The sequence below is a fragment of the Lucilia cuprina genome, chromosome 6 (genome assembly GCF_022045245.1).
Source record: "Lucilia cuprina isolate Lc7/37 chromosome 6, ASM2204524v1, whole genome shotgun sequence".
NCBI lineage: Eukaryota > Metazoa > Arthropoda > Insecta > Diptera > Calliphoridae > Lucilia > Lucilia cuprina.
The window spans coordinates 54,744,163-54,759,293 of NC_060954.1; the positions used below are offsets into that span (position 1 = coordinate 54,744,163).

Sequence of the window (15,131 nt, forward strand, 5' to 3'; positions counted from 1 at the left end):
AGTCTATAGTCTAGTCTATAGTCTAGTCTATAGTCTAGTCTATAGTCTAGTCTATAGTCTAGTCTATAGTGTAGTCTATAGTGTAGTCTATAGTCTAGCCTATAGTCTAGTCAATAGTCTAGTCTATAGTCTAGTCTATAGTCTAGTCTATAGTCTAGTCTATAGTCTAGTCTATAGTCTAGTCTATAGCTTAGTCTATAGTCTAGTCTATAGTCTAGTCTATAGTCTAGTCTATAGTCTAGTCTATAGTCTAGACTATAGTCTAGTCTATATTCTAGTCTATAGTCTAGTCTATAGTCTAATAAACCTAAACATGGTTTTAATAAATCCAAACATGATTACATTACTTCGAATAAGAAGGAAACTCTTTAGATCAAAAGAAAATTAAATTAATTTAATTCACTTTACAAATCTAACATGCATACTTAGAAAAAATACCAATAACTAAAAAATTAAACAAACTACACACTGTCCCTGTTCAATTAGTAGTTTTAATAACTTTTATATTGGTTTGAACTACATATTGATTAGGTCACAAACGATACAGCTCATACAAATCATTTCTATACATTCAATTTTCCATTCAGGATAAAACGAAAAAAAAAACTACAAAATGTATGAACAAGTAATACTTACACCAACACTTGGTGTCATTTTCGTACTACCACTAGTTAAACAACTCCTGAACGAAGAAAACCTTAAATATAATAAAAATTGATTTCAAATAATTCTTTGGGTTTATTAAACATTTTATGTGTTACACACATACACACCTGCTTGATTTGGCTTCTTCAATTCTTTAAACCAAACAAAACGATGAGCAACAGAAAATGAAAACAAATTTCCCACCTCCTGTTGGTATTAAGGCCAACTCATTACTTTGGCACGCGATAAACTGTTGAATACGGCCGGTAAATTGTGGAGGAAACTATGTATTTAGGGAAGTGTTTGTAAGAAGAAAAAAAAGAACGTATTGAAAACAATGTTGTTATAAAGAAAACAGAACTTAAATACACATCATGTTTAAATAATCACAAGAAAATATTACAATTTATACCTTATAACAAATACTTCACACACACGTTCTCCCCCTCTTCATGCTGTCAAACGTATACGAGTAACACGCTATAAAAAGGATTCAAACCGGAAATGATATTTCAATGCTTGTGGTTGCAATATGGTGGTAAAATCAAATTTATGTGTGTATGTATGCATGTGTGTATTACTGCTTGATGAGCTGTATAAAAGGTGAAAGGTTTACGAAAATCTGATTAGCACAATTTATGGGGGAAAACTCAATGTTGGAAAATTAATTTGAAAATATGTTGTGATTGAATTTGGAAAATTTTCGTTTAATGAAAATATTAAATTATTTAAAGAAATCAATGAATCTAATTTAGTTCTAGATCAATTTTAGTTCAGTGTTAGTTCTAGTTCAGTTCTAGTTCAGTTCTAGTTCAGTTCTAGTTCAGTTCTAGTTCAGTTCTAGTTTAGTTTAGTTCAGTTCTAGTTTAGTTCAGTTCTAGTTCAGTTCTAGTTCAGTTCTAGTTCAGTTCTAGTTCAGTTCTAGTTCAGTTCTAGTTCAGTTCTAGTTCAGTTCTAGTTCAGTTCTAGTTCAGTTCTAGTTCAGTTCTAGTTCAGTTCTAGTTCAGTTTTAGTTCAGTCCTAGTCCAGTAAGAACTGATAACAGAGTTCATAGAAGTAATCTTCTCCATATAAGGCCTATCAATTGAGCAAGTATGTTCCTCACTAGCTGCGCCAAAACATATGTTATAGCTTTAGTTTCTTAATGGCCGCTAGGGGGTCGATATCTAGTATGGCCTTTCTTGTAACAATTTTAACCAAGATATCAGATGTAATGTTACCAATCCCTGTAAATGTTGACCCAAACACGTATAATTCTTGAATGTTTCGCCTTCTCATCAAGAGTTGCTCGGCATTCTTGGACAAGTTTTTATGAAGATTATACACTGTTTTCTTTTAAGATTGTTCCTTTCCTTTTCGGTGTTTCTTTTGTTCTCAAGACTAGTGAGTTTCACACTAGTGTTTTGAAGCAAACCCAAGTAAGGAGTAAACTCGAGTAGTTATAGGAAGCTGGATGATTAGCATTCGGAACTGCCTTAAAATGCAATGCAAATTATAAAAATCAAAAATCTCCATACAATAACCATTCAATAACCAAACAAAGTTTTACTCTTAAAGCTTCCGTGATTTCACTTTCATTTCAAACCAAGTTTATCGTTTCTACATAAATCTTTAACCATTGACAGCCATACATTTTTAAACAAACACAAGCTCAACTCGTGTGTAATACAAATGGTTGCAATCAATCTGTAAACAAATTTGCAACTATCAAACCAACCCAAAACTCTAAATTTAACTTTTGAACTTTAAACAATTGAGATGACGACAATGGTTTAAACGAAAAAAATTAAAAACGAAATAGAAATTGCCACTTTTTAAACCAAGTTCAAAACTTTTTTACAACAACAACAGCAACAACATAACAGGTGATGGTTATGACCTTAACACATGAACTTCCAAAATAAACACAAAAATCGAAACCAGTTCCATGTCTGCAGAAAATCATTTAAAATACTTTCTACCAATAAATATAAAATACATTTACATTACAACAACAAATGTGTTTAGTAGTTTTTTTTTTCTTGTTGTCGCTGCTTTTAGACCCGGCCAATACTCGCAAACTGGCAAAATTATATTTAAGTAGAGACAAGCAAAAATTTTTCGCATGAGTCTTGGCTTTTTTTCGTAACCGTAACCAAAAACATTAAATGTTCGATGATGTTGCTGTTGCTGATGATTATGACGACACTGGTAGAGAGTGGTTGCAAAATGTTGGTTGTTTGTTGTTGTTGTTGCTGCTACTATTTTGTAGCCTCACTCGATTGTGAAAAGTGAAAGAAAAGGCGGCATTGTTTTCGCTGATGCAAAAAATCGAAAAAATTAAAAAAAAAACGAGGAAAAGCAAAAATAAAAAAATTTTTGAAAACAGTGCAGCATAAACAAACAGTGATTCCCAAATGGTGATCAGATAGGTGCAAGAAAACTTTGTTAAACTTTTTGATAAATAAATCTGTTAAAAAAGACGATTAAATGAAAGTTGATCTCGTCATTATTAAAAAAAAGTGTCAATAACCATTTTTGACTCTCTGCCTTAATATTAATCATGATCATAGTATGTTGTGCCAAAAAAAAAAATAACTATATAAACAAAATAATCCTACTAAAACAACATTTTCGTTTACAAAATTAATAATTTAACTGAAATTAAAAACAGTTCATTGACTTCGTACACTTTGCAGTATGTTGATGATCAACGTCATCATCAATGCACATGACGTGCGGCTGATCATCATCATCATTAAAATAATGTAAAACTATTAAATCATTTGCAAATTATTTTGCATTATTTTTATCTTTCTTTAAAATTTCTTTCTTTTTCATTAAATATTACTAATAAACAATGTTTTGGTTTAAAGAAAATGTTATACAAGGATTTTTTTCTATGAGGAAATCAATTTAAACAATATAAACAAAATTTATATTGTTGTATTACTTTGTTAAGTTTATGATCTCATTTTGTTTGATCATTTCTCACTCACCCAGTAATCTTTTTGCATTTTCCTTTGAATATTGTTATAAAATATCTACGAAATAATTGTGAAACTTTTGTTTTACAATGGTAAATATAGAGCAAAGATTGGCATGGTATTTTGCTATACTTTTCCCTCTACAGTCTTTCGATAAAGTCACTCGACTTAAGAGTCTTGGGTACTTCGACATAAAGACCCTTTCATAGTATCTCGAAAAATATATGCTATACCCTTTCGACTACAGCAACTGTAGGCTCTAGTCCATAGAGACTCGATTACAGAGACTATAGTCAAAAGCCAATAGAGTTTTGATACACTCGACTATGAAGGCTATATTCAATCGACTATAGAGAATATAGCCACTCGATTATACAGCCTTTAGCTACTCAACTATTGTCACTCACCAAAAGGGATTTAATTAACTGGAATTTAGAGAATATATGCGCTTGACTATATTCACCAATAGACACTTAATTTACTCGGCTATGGAGGATTTATTTAATCGACTATAAAGACTATAGTCTTTATAGTCAAATATAGAGACTTTAGTCTCACTATAGACTATAGTCACTCAACTACAGAGACTAATGTTACTTGAATATGGAGACTATAGTCAATCGACTATAGAGACAATATTTTCTCGGCAATATATTCTCTTGACTATGAAAAGACTATAGTCAATCGACTATAGTCTTTCGACAATATATTCTCTTGACTCTGAAGATTGAATTCTGTCGTCTATACAGAATATAGTCTCCCGAATATAGAGACTGTAGTCCCTCGACTATAGAGACTGTAGTCCCTCTACTGTAGAGACTGTAGTCCCTCGACTGTAAAGACTATAGTCTCTCGATTATAGAGGCTATAGTCTCTGGACTATAATTTTTCGACTATAAAAATATAGTATTTCGGCTATAATAGTCTATAGTCTTTCGACTATATATACTATTTTCTTTCGACTATAAAGTCGTTAGTCTTTCGACTATCGAAACTAAAGTCTATCGACTATCGAGACTAAAGTCTATCGACTATGCAGACTATAGTCACGCGAATATAGAGACTACATTCAGTCGAGTTTAGATACTCTAGCCTTTCTATAGACTTTAGTTTTTTCGACAATTAATGCTATCGGCATTCGACTATAAAGTCGTTTGTCTCTCTACTACCGAGAGTATAGATACTCGACTATAGAGACTATAGTCATTTGAATATAGAGATTATATTCAATCGTCTATAGAGACTATAGTCTTTCTGTAGTGACTATGGTCTTTAGACAATAGAGGCTGTATTATTTGGACTATAAAAACTATAGTCCACATTCACTCTACTATAGACACTATAGTCACTATTGTCTAAAGACTATACATACTTAACTGTGGAAGCTTTATTCAATCGACCATAAAGACTATAATAACTTGACTATAGAGAACTTAGTCACTCGACTATAGAGACTATACTATAGAAACTATAGTCACCATAGACTATAATAAGTCGACTATATACACTATAGTTGCTCGTCCATTTAAACCATTATAGCTCTAGAGTAGAGACAATATTTAATAGATTATAGAGACTATTGTCATTGGACTACGCGACTATAAAGACTGTGGCTACTTCTCTATACACATCAGACTAAATTAACACGACTAAGACATTTTAGTCGCTAGTATATAGAAGTAACAGTTGCAAGACTTTAAGGATTATAGCCACTCGACTATAAATACTATTAACACGCGACTATACAGACTACAGTTACTTGATTACGAATAGTCATTTATTCGATTATAGCCAATCAACTTTAAAAACTATTGTCACATGACTATAATAGTCACCTGACTATAGAAACTATAGCCAGTTGACTATATACAGTCTTATGACATTAACGACAAAAGTCACTAGACTATAGAGATTGTGGCATCTCGACTACAGAGACAATATGCACTTAACTATAGCAATTTGACTGTAAAGACTATTTGCATACGAATATATAGATAAGCGCCGTACAACTACAGAGACTATATGAACTCCACTACTGAGAGACTTTAGTCAATCGTCTGTATTAGCTAGAGTTTTCCAAATACAGAGATTATAGCCTAACGACTATTTATACTGCAGTCACACAACTATATATACAATAGTCATTCAACTATAGATATTTAGTCTCCCAACCATAGAGACTATGTCAATCGACTTTAGAGACTATAGTGGATCGACTATGTTGGCATAGAGTCTTTTGCTTACAGTTACTCTTATAATCTTTATATTCTCGGCTCTTTGATCATGATTTTCCCAAGAATTAAGATTTTATTTAAAATCTAAAGAAAACTGATTTAAACATCATATAGATCAAAAGTTTAGACAAAACTTTGTGACCCCTTAACCAAAATGTAGTTTATTCATAGAGTTCTCTCAGCTACATGTTGATCCACTTCACATTTAGAACTTTTCCTTGTTTTTCTTTCAATTATTTAAATTAAAGCCATTTAGACACACGCACTTTTACTCATAAAATACATCAAATTCACATGTTTTTTTTTTTGTTTTAATAAAAATTCTTTGTTTTCTAAAATTGCTCATCTTGTCCGATTGTCTGTCCGATGTGGCTGTCATTTAATTTAAAATATCTTTTAGTTTTTGTACTTGTTTTTTTTTTTTCATAATAAAATGAAATGATATCATTTTAATCGTAGACATTGGATACATACCCGTAAGTACTTGTATTTAAATGTGTGTGCACCATAATGTTATATCTATTATTCGATCATATCCAAAGGGAACACTTTTTATTCAACTACTTGTACAGTTTTATCTGTTAAATTTATTAGAGGATTCAAAATACATAAGTCTTTTAATGCAGACATGTGTGTGTGTGTGTGTGTGTGTGTGTGTGTGAGTGTGTGAATTTTGCATTTAGTTTTGTGGTATTGTAGTTGGGGGTTTTCGGACCTCGTCGCCCCAATCATTCCCCTTTAGAATTGCAGTTTAACATGTGTTTAATTATTTGCTTTGTCAATATAGTAAATATATATAATATAAACAAAGATAAAGTACTTAACACATTATCATTGTTAATGATCATACTGAATGCTATCATATGATCACAGAGACTTTTGCATCATTAGCGCCATTTGTTAAAAAAAACAAATTTTAATTCTTATTTAAATGAATTTTTGAAAAAACTTGTTCTCACGAGAGGGTGCCGACAAGTATGTATGTCAGTGTTTGAATCTAGAATGATTAATTTGTATAATTGGTTTTTAGGTTCAATATCTCGAGAATGTCAATCAAATTATTTAACCTATTTAATAGATTTTCTCTCTCACTCTCAATCTTTAAATAATTTAAATTTATTTGTTGTTCTTTTCTTAGGTATATATAAAAGTGTGACGAATTTTTAAGCTAAAACAATATAACTAAGAAATTTTCTGGGTCGAGGAAAAACTCTTCGAAAAGTCGATTCAGTTTATATTAACATTTTCTACTTAAAATATCGTTAGAAAGATCTATTTACTGATCACTAATAATTTTTTAATATGACAAAATTATACACGCTTTTATTGCGTGCCAACATTTCTAAGTGGGCGATAAAATGGGCGTGGCTAAAATGTAACGTTAACGTTTACAAATTAATTCTGTATCTCTCTTTTTTTTGAAATATTTACAATTCATAGTTCTGCATCAATTATGAAAATTGCATGTTTTTTATGACTTGCTGCATAATTTATATGCTGGTTTATGCGTGCCGCAACCACATGCCGCAGGAAAATTTTTTTTGTTGTGGCAAACAAAGAAAATACAAATACACATACTACTCGTACTTAAATTGTTAAATATCAGTTAAAATTTAAACAAACAAACTCAATAATTTCATTTGATTTTCTTGATTTATCTAGTAGACATTTCTGCAGCTGAATATAATAAAATGTTCAGTTGGGGTTAGCGAAATAGTGGTAATGTATCGTTTGATACGACGAAGATTGTTGGTTGAAGATAAAATCGATATTTAAAAGAATATAGTCTATAGTCTATCGACTATAAAGGCCAAAGTCTTTGGGCTATGGTACTTTAACTATAGAGACTTTAGTCTTTCGACTATATACGCTATAGTCTTTCGACCTTAGATACTATTGTATTTCGATTGTAGATACTATAGTATTTCGACTACAAAGACTATAGTCTTCCGACTATCGAAACTATAGAGCCTCGACTCTCTCGGTTATCGAGACAATAGTCTCTTGACTAAAGACACTTAAGTCTCTCTAATATAAAGACTATAGTCTCTCGGTTATAGAGATTATAGTCTCTCGACTATAGAGACTATTGTCTCTCGTCTATACAGACTATAGTCTCTAGTCTATAAAGACTATATTCTCTCGTCTATAGAGACTATAGTCTCTCGTCTATAGACACTATAGTCTCTCGACTATAAAGACTATAGTCTCTCGTCTATAAAGACTATAGTCTCTCGACTATACAGACTATAGTCTCTCGACTATACAGACTATAGTCTCTCGACTATACAGACTATAGTCTCTCGACTATACAGACTATAGTCTCTCGACTATACAGACTATAGTCTGTTGACTATACAGACTATAGTCTATCGAATATAGAGAAGTTAGTCTCACGACTATACAGACTATAGTCTCTAGACTATAAAGACTTTAGTCCTTCGACTATAGAGACTATAGTCTCTCGACTATAGAAACTATAGTCTTTCGACTAAAGAGACTAAAGTCTCTTAACTATATAGACTAGAGACGTAAGACTCTTGACTATAGAGACTATAGTCTCACGACTTTACAGACTATAGTTTTCGACTATAGAAACTATAGTCTTTCGACTATAGAAACTATAGCTTCGCGACTATAGAAACTATAGTCTTTCGACAATAGAGATGTTAGCCTCTCAATTATCGACACTATAGTCTTTTAACTATAAAGACTATAGTCTCTCGACTATAGAGACTATTGTCTACTGACTATAGAGACTATAGCATTTCGAATATAGTTACTATAGACTTTCACCTATAGAGACTAAAGTCTTTAGACGAGAAACTATAGTCTGTAGACTAAAGTCACACGACTATAGAAACATAGTCTCTCCAAAATAGAGACGTTAGTCTCTCGACTATCAAAACTATAGTCTCTCGACTATCGATACTATAGTCTCTCGACTATCGATACTATAGTCTCTCGACTATCGATACTATAGTCTCGCGACTATCGAAACTATAGTCGCACGACTATAGAGAAGTTAGTCTTTCTACTAACTTCTAAATATAGACTATATTCTCTCAACTATAGAGACTATAGTTTTTCGACTATAGAGAATATAGTCTCTCGACTATAGAGACTATAGTCTCACGACTATACAGACTATAGTCTCACGACTAAAGAGACTATAGTCTTTCGACTAAGGAAACTATAGCTTCGTGCCTATAGAAACTATAGTCTCTCGACAATAGAGACGTTAGTCTCTCAATTATCGACACTATAGTCTCTTAACTATAAAGACTATAGTCTCTCGACTATAGAGACTATTGTCTACTGACTATAGAGACTATAGCATTTCGAATATAGTTACTATAGACTTTCACCTATAGAGACTAAAGTCTTTAGACGAGAAACTATAGTCTGTAGACTAAAGTCACACGACTATAGAAACATAATCTCTCCAAAATAGAGACGTTAGTCTCTCGACTATCGATACTATAGTCTCTCGACTATCGAAACTATAGTCGCACGACTATAGAGAAGTTAGTCTTTCTACTATCTAGACTATAGTCTCACGACTTTACAGACGTTAGACTCTCGACTATAGAGACTATAGTCTCTCGACTATAGAGACAATAGTCTATCGACTTAGAGACTATAGTCTCACGACTATACAGACGTTAGTCTCTCGACTATAGTTTCACGACTATACAGAGTATAGTATCTCGACTATAGTGACGCTAGTCTCTCGACTATATAGACTATAGCATTACGACTATAGTCTCTTGACTACAGAGATTATTGTTACTTGAGTATAGAGACTATAGTCTCTTGAAAGTTTTTCTTAAATTATTACAACTTTAAAATTAACACCTATTTTTCTAAGCACACATGTATATACCAGAGTGTAGGAGCTGCTGAAGCAATTGCTACATCTAAGTATAAAATTGCGTGCCACATTTTTTTTTGTTTCTTTGTTTTTTTTTTCTTTTTCTCAATTGTGTGTAAATTGTTAAGAGGCATAGAAGGGGAAAAAACAATATGAAATATCAAGTAAATAATTGTATCTTAAAGATAGAAATCAAATTCACAACACATTGTAAATTGTATATTACGCTTAGAGTACATACTGCTTTAAATATTAAGAAAATATGTTTAATTTTAAAGATTTTTTTTCTTCATTTTAATTTTATTAAACGATCGGTGTATGTGTGTGTGTTTTATTTTTGATTTGCTAGTTGTATCTCAAGTAAGTGTTGTGTTTAAGTACAGAACTTGTAGATACAAATAAGTTCTGGTCTGTGTTTTTTGTTTATCACAATTTTCATTTTCTTTTTGCTCTTCTTATTTTGGTCGTTTAAATTGCAATTTATTCATTGAATTTAATTTTCAATTTTATTTACATTTTGATGATTGTAAATTAACTCTGACGACAAGTTTATAAAAGAATGAAAAGTGAAAAAAACGATAATAAAAACTAGCTCAACAAATATATTGTGTATAGAACTGAAAATGTAGACGACGTTTTATGAAGGAGGTCTGAAAAAAAATTTTGAATTTTATTAGAAATTCACTTATTTAGTTAGTGACATTAAGTTGTACGTAAACGTTGCTCACTTTTGTGTGTTGTTGCTGTTGTTGTTGTTGTACTAATCGTTTGTCACTTAAAGTTAAACTTAAATAAATTAGGATTAAAACCCCAGACAATTAAGTAAATGTTTAGAAAATTAAGCTTAACTAGTAATGTACCTATTAATTAGACTATATTCATTAATTGTCTGAGTATTTACACTGTAAGAAAAGTTATTGACCCAAATGTAAGTAGCAGAAAAGCTGTTTTTAAATCTCCTATACTTAAGGACTATTATATAGACTATAGCTATTGACTAGCGAGTATGTAGACTCTTACTTTAGATAAATATTCATTCGATTGTATTGACCACTTACATCTAATCCTAAGCTATTTATCTTTAGTGCAAATGTCTATCGGGCAGCACTTCTTATTTATCATAATAATTCATCTAGAGAATACAAATCTATTAGAATTGTTTTTATTATTTTTCAAAATCATTTCAAAACACGTACAATAAACGCAATTAAATTACTAATATAGAAATCTATAAATATTTTACATATAAAGGTGTGATTTTAGAAAAGGGCGTAGAAACTATAAAAAAACGAATCCTATTATAGTTATACATAATTAAATAGAAAATTGTTTGTATTTTGTAGCCACTGTTCAAGTATAAATATATGATGCAAGTATCTAAAAATAATCTTTATGAATTAAATATTTTTCTTTAATGAATCTATCATTCGACTATGGAATCTTAAGTCACCCAACAATAGAGATACTAATCTCTTGACTATAGTGAGTTCATGTTCAGTTCTAGATCAGTTCTAGTTCAGTTCTAGTTCAGTTCTAGTTCAGTTCTAGTTCAGTTCTAGTTCAGTTCTAGTTCAGTTCTAGTTCAGTTCTAGTTCAGTTCTAGTTCAGTTCTAGTTCAGTTCTAGTTCAGTTCTAGTTCAGTTCTAGTTCAGTTCTAGTTCAGTTCTAGTTCAGTTCTAGTTCAGTTCTAGTTCAGTTCTAGTTCAGTTCTAGTTCAGTTCTAGTTCAGGTCTAGTTCCATAGTATTTCGGCTATTGAGACTATAGTTACTCGGCTATGGAGCCTTGACTATAGAAACTGTAGCCTCTGTAGTCTCTCGACAATAGAGACTTTTGCAACTATAGTCACTAGACTATAGGGCGACTGTAGTATCAGTGTCAAACAAGAATATACAAATAAGTTTTTAATAAAAAATCCAACATTTCGACTATCTTTAACTAAAAGTTATTAAAACTTTATCCCAATATATAAATATATTTATCTTTTCAAAAAAAAAAAAAAAACTACAAAACAGCTGTAACAACAATAACTTGACAAATAATAACTTGTTGTAAAAAATACATAACAATTTCTTAAGCATTTTTTAAAACTGTAGGACCAATTGTGTGTTCCTTTCTTTTTTTGCTTATATTTTATAAAAGAAAGATTTAACGTTGTTCATTTCAATCTTGTCAAGTTGCATTTGTCCATTTGTATATTTTTTTTATTATATTTGGCCCCACCGCCCCTTTTATAACAGACAGCAACGAAAAAAGTACTTACTTCAACTGGTTTCTGTTATTACTATTTGTTGTTATTATATGATTGTAGTTGTTGTATTTTCTGTTATTTTTTTGGATTTAAGTAGTTACTAAAAAGACATCTTCGGAGAAATTTTTATATAGATTTTTTACGGCCCAAAAGGAGAAACTTCATGCCACAAACGTTCAATCAAGATGCGTTGCATACAGAAACATTGATGCTGTGGAGCAGTAATATTTCTCAATGCTTTACAGCGTAATAAATACAAAAAAAAAACTGACAGACAGACAGTCGGGCGGTTTGCCCGACCAACTGAAAAAAATCTCTTTAATGTTTCCATAAAAATTGTTAAACATAAACATTTGTACTTAATATGTATTGAAATGTTTGTCTGAGTGTTTAGTAACTTTTGAAATTATTGTAAAGATTTGTTTCTTTTTTTTGTATAAAAGAAGATACAAGTTGCAGATACACCTGATTTATATTCACATAAACACATACTGATTCAAACCCTGCAGTCATGAGTGAAGGTCCTCTTTGGGATTTAGCAATATAACAAACTATTTACAACTAAGGAGAGTCTAAGGGAAAGTAAATTGACTTTACTTTGAATCTTTCCAAATATAATCTATCTCCTAGATTACTAAGGAACGCTAAAGTGAAAATCAATCATGTTTCAAACTTATTAACAGAAATTAGTAAAAGGGATCTATTGACTTCTTACAGAACTACTGGGTATATGTATGTAAATTTCACAAAAATAAAAATAGTTTTTCGATGAAATGTTTATAATAACTTATGTATCATGTATGTATGTATGTATGTATGTATGTATGTATGTATGTATGTATGTATGTATGTATGTATGTATGTATGTATGTATGTATGTAGTATTTCGCATTATTATTCTTTCGAAATCCAATGGACCTTAAAGTTTATAATCATCGAAGTTTAATTATGTTTATGCTAAATGATCTTTATATTGAAATTAACCCTTTAACGAAAGAGAAAGTAAAAATCTGACCTTTAGGGCAATATTATGAGTATTGCGATAGTTATTACATTAATGACTGGAAAATTAATGATCTGTTAATAAAATTTTCTATTTCTAGTTAAAAGACACTAACCGTCAGATATTTAAAAAAAAAAACCTATAGGAAAAGTTTGTTAGTTATGGATCAGTTCCAATTTAGTTCCAGTTCTGTTATAGTTTACTTCTAGTTCAGTTAAGGTAAAGTTATAGTTTAGTTCCAGTTCAGTTCTAGTTCAGTTCAAGTTCAGTTCTAGTTAAGTTCTAGTTCAGTTCTAGTTCAGTTCTGGTTCAGTTCTAGTTCAGTTCTAGTTCAGTTCTAGTTCAGTTCTAGTTCAGTTCTAGTTCAGTTCTAGTTCAGTTCTAGTTCAGTTCTAGTTCAGTTCTAGTTCAGTTCTAGTTCAGTTCTAGTTCAGTTCTAGTTTAGTTCTAGTTCAGTTCTAGTTCAGTTCTAGTTCTAATTCAATTCAATTTCTAGTTCAATTCAAGTTCAGTTCTAATTCAGTTCAAGTTCAGTTCTAATTCAGTTCTAGTTCAGTTCTTATTCAGTTCTTATTCAGTCCTCATTCAGTTGTAGTTCAATTCAGTGCAGTTCTAGTTCAGTTCAAGGTCATTAAAAAATAAGGTCGAATAATTTACCCATTAATATGATCATTAGTGTTTATGTGTGGCTATGATGTGATCGTTTTGTAAAATTTTGAATACATTTGTCGAGAAGCATCTTTAAATTAAATCAGTTTTTTAAGACTTTAAAAAAAAACTGATAAGAAAATGTTTGAAAAGATAATTGAAAATTAAAAACTTACGCTGTTGCTGAACCACCACGCGGCATTTTGTTGAGATGACGATCGCGCATTTACACAAAACAAAATAATGTTTTATTTTTTGTATAAATTGGTTTTTATGTTTTTCTGTTAAATTTTCTTTTAAATAATTTTCTTTAATTTTTCTCTTAAATACGTTTTGAAAAGATTTTCTATTATTCAAATAAGAAAAGTTGGCAAAATTTGTGAAAAACAAAGACACTGTCTCTCATTCAATAATAAACTTAAAAAAATTAGAAAGAAAACTGTTGTATAGACGTCATTAAATTAATAATCTTGACGTTGATGATGATTATGATTATTCAACTAAAATTAAATATATTTTCGCATCATTTAAAAACAAATATTTTCAAACACACTGAATTTAAAAAAAGGAAATTCCACGACTTTTGTTGAATTTTTCTATAAATAAATTTTAGGCGTTTTTTTTTCTTATTTGTCGTTTTATTTGTTTTTGTTGTTTTATTAATTTCAATTTAAACACACTTAACTAATAATTTCCGTTAGTAACATATTTTTGTGTTAAATATCCGTAGTTAACAAAAATTTTGTTTGAATAATTTGTATCTGTAGCATCACGAAAATTAATAAATTTTATTCATAAAAAAATGTAAGTGTTTAAGTTAGTATTAAGTAATAATAAAAAAAAACAATTCAAAAACTACCACATTAGCAACAACAACACAAATTGGAAATTATAACAAATTAACAAAAGAATTATTAGCATATACTTGTATCTATCAGATACATTTGTTTATATACATATGTATGTATTTTAGTATCTACGTTGTGTTTTTGAGAACTTGCATGTTACGAATAGCGAATAATTTCATTTAGTAGTTGTTGCTGATCACTACACTGCTGCTACTGCTAGCAATTTCTGTTGTTGTTTCAAAGGAGGTGACAGACAATGTTTTGGGCGTCAGTGTGAGGGATAAAGAATGTGGTGGCTGATTGTACGGTTATAGATAGAAAAACTCTAGGCGCGTCAAATAAACAATAACAATTGATAAATGTAAAAAAAACATACTGTGAGACAAAACTAATCAATGATCGTGATAATGATGATACCAATGATTACTTTCTGTTTTACCCACATACTCTTCTCACAATTGCTAATTGTTAGACAGTTATTGGTTGGAGGAAAATGTAGTTTCTCGAGATAGAATTTTACTATTTCTAAAACTAAAGTAAAACTGGAACTGAACTGAACTGAACTAGAACTGAACTAGAACTAGAACTGAACTAGAACTGAACTAGAACTGAACTGAACTAGAACTGAACTAGAACTGAACTAGAACTGAACTAGAACTGAAC

General features: G+C 30.6%; 1 long non-coding RNA gene across 1 annotated transcript in view; it reads right to left on the minus strand.

Moving 5' to 3' along the window:
• LOC124420788 overlaps window positions 1-885 on the minus strand; it is a 68,839-nt gene extending 67,954 nt beyond the window's left edge. Inside the window, exons 1-2 of the long non-coding RNA XR_006941374.1 lie at window positions 774-885; window positions 637-697 (exon numbers count right to left, since the gene is read on the minus strand). This is a non-coding gene — a long non-coding RNA (uncharacterized LOC124420788). The remainder of the gene's footprint in view (window positions 1-636; window positions 698-773) is intronic.
• Window positions 886-15,131: the final 14,246 nt, after the last annotated feature.